Genomic DNA, 10,491 nt, shown 5'->3' with positions numbered 1-10,491 from the left:
CTGACAGACCTTAGAAATAGAACATGTTTTAAATCTTTCCGACGGACTTGACGCCTATTGAAAAATTTGTTCATCTGTATGCTAGTCCAACGGACCGAAAACGACGCAAGCGCAGCTATTGGCTACTGGCTATGAACTTCCCTATTCTAGTCCAGTCGTACGTCATCCCGTTCAAATCAGTCGGACTTTGGTGTGATCGTGTGTAAGCAAGTCCGTTTAGTTGGAACTCCATCGGAACTCCGTCGAAAAGTATTTCGGAGTTCAGTCTGTCAAAGTCTGGTCGTGTGTACACGGCATTACTGTAGCCAAGTCCCAGGCCTTTCCAGGCCTGATGGTGACCAGAGTTAGGGACAGCTGACATCCTTCTGTGTACAGTGGGTAACGAGGTATGGTGGGTGCGTTGCAAGGTAGGTTCATGGGCGCCAGACACTTCTTGAATGCAAAGAGATTTATTGTCTCAAACAGAACTGTGGGAGGGAGAGGGTTAGGGCCAGGACACCCTTTAGTAGTTGCAATGTTCATTTAGCAGACTCCGAGACTTCTATAAATAGACAGCCATTCAGGGAAAGGCATCCAGCAAGACACCACATCTGCATGAGTAGGACTGCTGTCACCTATGGCAACAATCTTGAAACAGTTTCTAACAAAGGTAGCAATGAACTTATTCACTTCTTCTACAATCTCCTATTGTAGAACTTCACTCCACTGAGCTCTCAGTCCTTCACTAGACTTGCTGACCCACTGCCACTGGATCCTCTGAGCTCTTCCAATCTTCTCATTCAGTATCTTCCTCAAGCGTCACCCCCAGGTCCCTGCTGGGTCCCTAGCTTGGCACTCACAGATACTCCTCAAGTGTCACCCCACTAGCCTGCTCGGCCCCTGGCTTGGCACACCATATTGCTCTGCAAGCGTCACCTCCGTTGGCTGGGTCCCTGGCTTGACATCTGCAGAAGTTTCCCAATTCTTCACCATCCCTGGTTGGTGAGAATTCTGCTCTGGTACTTGCTTCAGCTACTCACTGTGGTCTCCGTTACAAGGTGGATGGTCCCTTAGTTGCGACAGCCTCCCCTCCACCTCCGACCACAACAGGTTCTCTGGCTGGCAGAACCGTCACTTCTGGTTGGACCGCAAGCTGCAATCCCAATCCCTACGTTGCTCTCTTACTTCTGGATAGGCCCTCAGACAGCCAGACGTCCCCGGGATAGGCCTCAGACTCTGGCCTAGCAGCCCGGAGCAGCACAACACATTTCCACCCAGACAGCCGTCCAGGTGGCACAGAACCCCGATCACCTGACCTCACCCAAATAAATAGGTCCCTTGGCCAGCTGGGAGAGCCTAAGAAAATTCCTGCCCATTGGCTGAGACACCCCATTCATTCCTAATCTGTCCTTGCAATGCCCTTGTCTTATCTAATGCCACCAGATACCCGGCCACCTAGTGACAGAAGAGAGAAGTGCAGCAATTCCAGAATTAGGGTGAAATCAATTGACCTCCTATCACTTGGCCAAGGCAACTATCACTTGGCAAATAAATTTACTAGCAACCCTTCCTAAACATCAGGATGCTACATAACCATGGACTGAAATACAATGACCTGGGAGAGGACCAGAAAACATGCAGAACTGAGCCCACCTTGAGATTGCAGCGTCAACAAAGGTCCGGCCCCCCAGGGAGAAGTTCTGGACCACCTCAATAAGATTTTATAGTTTTTTTTTTTCTCCTGAATCTTCGAACATAGAGGACTAAAGTGCATGATCCCCAGGAGTTGTATGGAAGAAGGGTTAAGGATTTTTCTTGCAAAACTGAAGGTGGAAGTGAAGTATTTGAACATCTGTAAGATCCCAGGGGGTAACACCCCGCATGTAGACCACTGTGAATGACAGCCACAGGTAGGAGGTGACCATCATTTGGTGGAGGAGGGGTTATGATGTGGGGTCGCTTTTCAGCGGTTGGGCTTGGCCCCTTAGTTCCAGTAAAGGGAACTCCTAAGGCGTCAGCATACCAAGACATTTTGGACAATTTCCAGCTTCCAACTTTGGGGGAACAGTTTGGGGAGGGCCCCTTCCTGTTCCAACATGACTGCACGCCAGTGCACAAAGCAAGGTCCACAAAGTCATGGATGAGCGAGTTTCGGGTGGAGGAACTTGATTGGCCTGCACAGAGTCCTAACCTCGACCTGATAGAACACCTTTAGGATGAATTAGAGTGTAGACTGCGAGCCAGACCTTCCATAGACACACTCCTAAACCTTGTGGACGGCCTTCCCAGAAGAGTTGAAGCTGTTATAGCTGCAATAGGGCGGAGCCAACTCAATATTGAACCCTACGGACTAAGACTGGGATGCTATTAGAATTCGTGTGTGTAAAGGCAGGCGTCCCAATACTTTTGGTAATATAGTGTATGTTAGTTGAAGTTGATGTTTCCATGTCTGTGATGGAGGACGGATCTCTCGGAGTCACATACAGGAGCAGAGGGGACCTCAGGGAATGCGCTCGCTGCTAATGAAGAAACCAGATGCGGAGAATGTGGAAAGCGAAGATGAATATTCACCGGAGGAGCCAGAGAACCCGAATGAGACAAGAGGATCCGATAGGGAGCCAGTGACACCAGGAGGGGAATTTATTAGGGGCCAGTGACATCAGGAGGGGAATTTATTAGGGGCCAGTGACATCAGGGAAGGATCCGATGGGGGCCAGCAGCTCCAGAGGAGGATGCAATTAGGGGACCAGTGATTCCCAGAGGATCTTTTTAGGTGTCAGTGACACCAGAACAGGATCTAATAGTGACTCCAGAGGAGGATCTGTTTAGGAGCCAAAGACACCAGAAGATTTACCCCCCCCCCCCCCCTTCATGACCAGGCCATTGTTTGCTATTCGCCACTGCATTATTTTAACTAGCTATTGCGTGGTCGTGCAACACTGTACCCAAATTACATTTATATCATTTTTTCACACAAATAGAGCATTCTTTTGGTGATATTTATTCACCACTGTATTATATACAGTGAGGGGGAAAAAAATATTTGACCCCCTGCTGATTCTGTACGTTTGCCCACTGACAAATAAATGATCAGTCCTATAATTTTATTTGTCGGTTTATTATAACAGTAAGAGACAGAATAACAACAAAAATATCCAGAAAAACGCATTTCAAAAAATTTATAGATTTGCACTTCAATGAGTGAAATAAGTATTTGACCCCTTCACAAAACATGACTTAGTAGTTGGTGGAGAAACCCTTGTTGGCGATCACAGAGGTCGGACGTTTCTTGTAGTTGGTCTACAGGTTTGCTCACATCTCAGGAGGGATTTTGTCCTCTTTGCAGATCCTCTCCAAGTCATTAAGGTTTCCAGGCTGACGTTTGGTAACTCAAACCTACAACTCCCTTCACCTATTTTCTATAGGATTAAGGTCTGGGGACTGGCTAGGCCACTCCAGGACCTTAATGTGCTTCTTCTTGAGCCACTGCTTTGTTGTCTTGGCTGTGTGTTTTGGGTCATTGGCATGCTGGAAGACCCATCCATGACCCATTTTCAATGCCCTGGCTGAGGGAAGGAGGTTCTCACCCAAGATTTGACAGTACATGGCCCCGCCCATCGTCTCTTTGATGTGGTGAAGTTCTTCTGTCCCCTTAGCAGAAAAACACCTCCAAAGCATAATGTTTCCACCTCCATGTATGACGGTGGGGGATGGTGTTCTCGGGGGTCATAGGGCAGCATTCCTCCTCCTCAGTTGAGTTGATGCCAATGACCTCGATTTTGGTCTCCTCTGACCACAACACTTTCCCCCAGTTCTCCTCTGAATCATTCAGATGTTCATTAGTAATCTTCAGATGGTCCTGTACGTGTGATTTCCTGAGCAGGGGGGACCTTGCGGGGGCTGTAGGATTTCAGTCCTTCACGGTGTAGTGTGTTACCAATTGTTTTCTTGGTGACTATGGTCCCAGCTGAGATCATTGAGAAGACTCTCCCGTGTAGTTCTGGGCTGATTCCTCACCGTTCTCATGATCATTGAAACTCCACCAGGTGAGATCTTACATGGAGCCCCAGACCGAGGGCGATCGACCGTTATTTTGTGTTTCTTCCATTTGTGAATAATCGCACCAACTGTTGTCACCTTCTCACCAAGCTGCTTGGCAATGGTCTTGTAGCCCATTCCAGCCTTGTGTAGATCTACAATCTTGTCCCCGACATCCTTGGACAGCTCTTTGGTCTTGGCCATAGTGGAGAGATTGGAATCGGATTACTTCTGTGGACAGGTGTCTTTTATACAGGTAACAAGCTGAGATTAGGAGCACTCCCTTAAAGGGAGTGCTCCTAATCTCAGCTCGTTACCTGTATAGAAGGCACCTGGGAACCAGAAATATTGCTGATTGATCGGGGAGCAAATACTTATTTCACTCATTAAAATCCAGATCAATTTGTAACTTTTTTTGAAATGCGTTTTTCTGGATATTTTTGTTGTTATTCTATCTCTCACTGTTATAATAAAACGACCATTAAAATTATAGACTGATCATTTCTTTGTCAGCGGTCAAAACGTACAAAATCAGCAGGGGATGAAATTTTTTTTTTTTCCCTCACTGTAAAAGAAAAAAAAACAAAAATTTTGCAAAAAAAAAAAAAATTACATTTTTTACTTTCTGCTATAAAACATACCCAATAAAATATATATATATATATATATATATATATATATATATATATATATATATATATATATAATATATCAAATCTCTTCATAAATTTAGACCAAAATGTATTCTGCTACATGTCATTGGTAAAAAAAAAAAAAAAAAATCCAATGAGCCTATATTGATTGGTTTGTATGAAAGGTTATCGCGTATACAAACTATGGGCTATATATCATAATGGCGGCAACCAGTGACTTATAATGGGTCGCCAATAGTGCGGCGAGCCACTCTGCCGCCGTACTCTGACATGGGACTGTCGGCAAGCAGGTAATCTGTGACTGCCCCTCGGTGAGATTTCCCCCGACTTCCAGCTCCACCAGATCATTAGAACACGGGTGAAGGGTATTCCAGCCAATAAAAAGTCAACAAATCAAAAAGAAACAATGTAACAGCCTGTAACATTTACTTTGCTACTTATTATTACAGCATTCAGCGCCTGTTCACACCGGAGAGTCAGGACAAGTCGCACCCTATGGTCGGCAATGGCACTGCTCAAACTGGTGCGACTTTGAGGTGCTGCAGCGATTTGAAAAAGTAGTTCCTGCACTTTTTTTGGCATGAAGTCGCACAGATGTCTTCCAAGTCGCAGTGACATGCAGCTTTGAACTCGTGGCGATTACAAAGCCGCATTCAATGTGAGCGAGGGCTTAAAGCTGAACTCCGGGATAAGAAATCTATTCATCCTGTGTTGTCTTCTTTTGGAATATCGGTATTCTTTGAGGATTTCTTCCAGATCTGTGCAGTAATCCAGTGTGAGAATTCGTAATAAAGACCGCCCACTGGTATTTATTTAAACCCTTTTACCACCATACGTGGGGGGGAATGTGTGGAGGTTGGTAAATCTGCCCAGGCAGCTGGAAGCGATCAGGTTGCTGTGAAGCTGCAGGAGTTCTCACATCCTGTAAGTGCTGCACCCTCAGCGGCATGGATCCCGGGCTCCAGACACCACGGCAGAGAGGAGATCTGCAAACATCCATTCGCTGATCTCCCCTTCTGTCCAATGAGCCAGAAGCAACATGTAAACCTTGACTTTTCTCAGTCATACCCGGCCACGCAATCTGTACTTCATTAGCTTCACTGGAGGGCAGGTAAGACATTAGGGGTCTTTTAGAGGGACAGCCAAGACTGTATGCCACCGCCGCGCCCCTCCCCATCAAGCCTATGGGTAACATCACCACCCAGGATCCTCCTTCGCTGGAGCTGGGACCAGACTTTTAGACCCCCTGGTGCTTCATGAAAGATAACTTGTCACAAAAATCACATAATGGTGCATGAAATTTTAAGGTATCCAATTACTAAGCACAACCTCATCTTTTATAATTTTTGCAAAAATTGGGTAGCGTTTGTGTGCACTAAAATCTGAAGGAAGGGGGGAATATAAAAAAAAATATATATATATTTTTTTTAATTACAGAAACTGCGCATTTCATAAACTTTTGAGCCAATATTGCCATTTTATTATTATGCTCTAACGTAGGGCACACCTGTGGCCCGAGGGCGGAATGCGGCCTTTTGCTTGACTTTTTGCCTCTCACTGATACAAGGCATTATCTCCTCCTACTGGCACTCAATCCACTGACACCAAGGATGGGCCATATGTCCTTCCACTGATGTAAACATTGAAAACTATTCCCCCCTACCGACATTTTGCTGGGGAGGGGGCATTATGGACGCCAGTGGTGGGGCACCGTTCCTCCCACTGGACGCCAGTGGTGGGGCACCGTTCCTCCCACTGGACGCCAGTGGTGGGGCACCGTTCCTCCCACTGGACGCCAGTGGTGGGGCACCGTTCCTCCCACTGGACGCCAGTGGTGGGGCACCGTTCCTCCCACTGGACGCCAGTGGTGGGGCACCGTTCCTCCCACTGGACGCCAGTGGTGGGGCACCGTTCCTCCCACTGGACGCCAGTGGTGGGGCACCGTTCCTCCCACTGGACGCCAGTGGTGGGGCACCGTTCCTCCTCATACTGACCACAGGCCCTATGTAATTTTTTTTTTACTCCCACTGACCATCCTCAAGTAACCCCCAATGGGCCATGTTTTGGGAACTTCCCTTAGATCAGTGGTTCTCAACTCCTGTCCTCAGGACTCACTAACAGGCCAGATTTTAAGTATTACCTTGGGGAGATACAGACTAAAATACTGCAATCACTGAGCAGCAAATGATATAATCTGCAAGGTATTTCAATTATCTTGAAAACCTGGCCTGTTAGTGGGTCCTGAGGACAGGAGTTGAGAACCACTGCCTTAGATAAAATAGCTCTTATCAATACCATGGCATTGATATGGATTTAAAGCAGCTGTGCAAAGTAATGGAAAACCTGAACCTTTGGGGGTACTGGAGGACTGAGGCTGAGAACCACTCAGGCCTAAGATGATTAAATGAACGCAAAAAAATATATATATTTATAGATAGAAAGCGGGCTCTGGCAGCAAAAACGAAAGATCTTAGCAACCGGCCTTCAGAAATAATCCTAAAACTTCTCTAGAAGTAGTCACCTGCAAAATTACATCATCTTGATCACATATTTGGGGGAGGGTGGAGCTCTTTTACCTGCCAAAGGTCTTGTATTTGTCCAGCCACACCTGAGATGGACACAGGCCCGTAACAGGCACAGCCAGGTATATGACCCCCCCCACCCCCTTTATAAAGTATAGACGCAAGTCCAAAGAGGTCTATTGAATGAGGATGTGTCGACTTTCATACTGAAATTAAATCCAGCGCTGTCTACACCCGTGTTCTATGACCCGCCTTGGAGTGTTCCCTGTACCCTCAGTAAAAGGCGGAGTACCACTTTAATATGGAAGATAAAGAAAAGCCACACAATTCTACAAAAGAAAACCGCATTTTATTTAACAAATCTGGGCGGCCGAGAGCCAAGATCGGATCACATACATGTCTGGAAAAACAAACACTGGCCCCAAATGTCTAACACCCCCCCCCCCCAACTGATACTGGAGAGAATAGAGGGGGCCCCCCCTCCAGAGCCCCCCACCCCATTACGAGCGGTAAATCCCAGCGGGTTCGTTCTGCTGCCAAAACCAGAAGAGGAAAAAAAAAAAAAAAAAAATAGAAGTGCAAAAAACGAGAAGAGTTGTTACAGTAACTTTATCTAGAAGGAAGAAAGGAAGTCCCGGAGCAATGCGGACTCATCGCCGCCGTTTTATTAATGGAGATACAACTTCCAGTTGTCCCCGGCCGCCGAGTTCACCGCATCAATATCTATGTATGTCTCCTTATAGCTGAACTCTGACCAGGAAAAACAAAAACCCATAACCTTTACCCCCCCCCCCCCCACCCCAACCAATCTGTCTCTGACCCACTTCTACTTACCGTAAAACCCAACTGAACGGTAGATGAGCAAAATACATTCAAGGTGCATTCATACAAAGAGTGGAAAAGCCTGTCCGCTGTCGGCATGCTGCAGAGAAGGACAATTGCCCTCTATCTGGAAGCAGTGGTCTCTCTGCAGAGGCCCACCTCGCACAAGTCTGAGCTACAGCTCTCATCGGCAAAGATGCTGCTTCCTGCTGATCGAGCAGCTCTAGCTCAGACTTGCAGGAGGGGGGGGCTGGTGTTGGATCTCTGCTGCCAGAAGGGTCCTCCCACTCACTGGACAAGAGGGGATTAGGTCATAGAGAATCAAGAGCTCCAATGCAGGCCCTGTGCAGAGATTGCAGCATGGCACTGGTTCCTATGCCATGCTGGTACATCCCTGAACCATGTGCCCCCAGAACCGTGACTGCGCTTGTCTGTGTCATTTTCAAGTCATCCAGCAATGATCAGGAGCCGGTAGGACAGTCTCCCAATTATGTGATCAGGAGGCCCATGTATCTCCTCCAGCATTAAAATCATTTAAAGAGCCAGTGGAAAGGGGTTGGGTGCAGATGGCGATACTGCTAGTTGTGCGCCCCCCCAGAGTTCAGCTTTAAACAAGGGGCACTGCAGCTCCAATCGGCTGCCAGCTACAAGGGGGGGGCACTGCAGCTCCAATCGGCTGCCAGCTACAAAGGGGGGGGGGGGGGGCACTGCAGCTCCAATCGGCTGCCAGCTACAAAGGGGGGGGGGGCGGGCACTGCAGCTCCAATCGGCTGCCAGCTACAAAGGGGGGGGGGGGGCACTGCAGCTCCAATCGGCTGCCAGCTACAAGGGGGGGGGGGGGCACTGCAGCTCCAATCGGCTGCCAGCTACAAAGGGGGGGGGGCACTGCAGCTCCAATCGGCTGCCAGCTACAAAGGGGGGGGGGGGGCACTGCAGCTCCAATCGGCTGCCAGCTACAAAGGGGGGGGGCACTGCAGCTCCAATCGGCTGCCAGCTACAAGGGGGGGGCACTGCAGCTCCAATCGGCTGCCAGCTACAAAGGGGGGGGGGGCACTGCAGCTCCAATCGGCTGCCAGCTACAAAGGGGGGGGGGGGGGGGGCACTGCAGCTCCAATCGGCTGCCAGCTACAAAGGGGGGGGGGGGGGCACTGCAGCTCCAATCGGCTGCCAGCTACAAAGGTGGGGCACTGCAGCTCCAATCGGCTGCCAGCTACAGAGGGTGGGCACTGCAGCTCCAATCAACTGCCAGCTACAAAGGGTGGGCACTGCAGCTCCAATCGGCTGCCAGCTACAAGGGGGGGGGCACTGCAGCTCCAATCGGCTGCCAGCTACAAAGGGGGGGGGGCACTGCAGCTCCAATCGGCTGCCAGCTACAAAGGGGGGGGGGGGGGCACTGCAGCCTCCAATCGGCTGCCAGCTACAAAGGGGGGGGGGGGGGGGCACTGCAGCTCCAATCGGCTGCCAGCTACAAAGGGGGGGGCACTGCAGCTCAATCGGCTGCCAGCTACAGAGGGTGGGCACTGGCAGCTCCAATCAACTGCCAGCTACAAAGGGTGGGCACTGCAGCTCCAATCAACTGCCAGCTACAAAGGGTGGGCACTGCAGCTCCAATCGGCTGCCAGCTACAAAGGGTGGGCACTGCAGCTCCAATCAACTGCCAGCTACAAAGGGTGGGCACTGCAGCTCAGATCGGCTGCCAGCTACAATGCGTCGTTCCACGAGGCCATGATGGTGTCACTCTCGCAGTTAGATTTGGGTAACGGAGCGGGGGGGGGGGGGGGGGGTGAAGTGGATGGGGAAAGCTCAGCACTGGAAGTCGGAGACACAAGTAGCCATTACGGCAAATCTGGAAGAATCAAGTTGGACTTTGAAACACAACCCCCCTCCCCAAAAACGACACGGTCCACATTAACTTCCCAAAAGAGGTAGATTTTAGTCTAGCAGACGTAACACCTGACGTTCTCTGCGCCAAGAAACAAAAGGAGAAAAAAGCAATGCAACTGTTAGTAAAATTGAGTCCAGAGCTGGAGGTCCCGTCTCAAGTGCTGCCCCTAGTGGGCAAAAGCGGCAAGTACCGTTAGATGCAAGACCCAGGAACACAAGCCTCAAACTTACTGAAGATGTTTTATTACAAAAAAAAAAAAAAAATATCATTAAAAATGAAGCTAAACATGCAACATGGATCTCCCACAAACACAGTTATAAAAAAAAAAAAAAAAAAAAAAAAAAAAAAAAAAAAAAAATATATAAATGGCATTTTGAGAAAAAAAAGAAATTCTGGAATCAGTGTTGAATGCTAAGGTTGGGGGGGAGGGGAATGGAACACGCAAACTCCCAGAAGTACGCATGGATTGACGCCTTTCTCCAATTAAATACTCTAAAAAGCAAAGGGCTGTAGTCATTTCACTGGTCAAGTACGCAGATCCGTCTGTATAAAAACTCGTCACTTCCGGTACAAAATGACAGCTGGGAGAGGC

General features: G+C 48.7%; 1 protein-coding gene across 1 annotated transcript in view; it reads right to left on the bottom strand.

Annotated features, from left to right (window-relative positions):
- Positions 1–9,550: 9,550 nt before the first annotated feature.
- The window catches only part of SMARCC1 (SWI/SNF related BAF chromatin remodeling complex subunit C1), a gene marked incomplete in the record, with an annotated part of 52,020 nt that continues 51,079 nt past the window's right edge, over positions 9,551–10,491 (bottom strand). Inside the window, 1 exon segment of the mRNA XM_073632500.1 lies at positions 9,551–10,491.

The sequence above is a fragment of the Aquarana catesbeiana genome, linkage group LG05 (assembly GCF_042186555.1).
Source record: "Aquarana catesbeiana isolate 2022-GZ linkage group LG05, ASM4218655v1, whole genome shotgun sequence".
NCBI classification, from domain to species: Eukaryota; Metazoa; Chordata; class Amphibia; order Anura; family Ranidae; genus Aquarana; species Aquarana catesbeiana.
The sequence above is the reverse complement of the archived record's forward strand: the minus strand, read 5'-3'. Positions and strand labels throughout refer to the sequence as shown.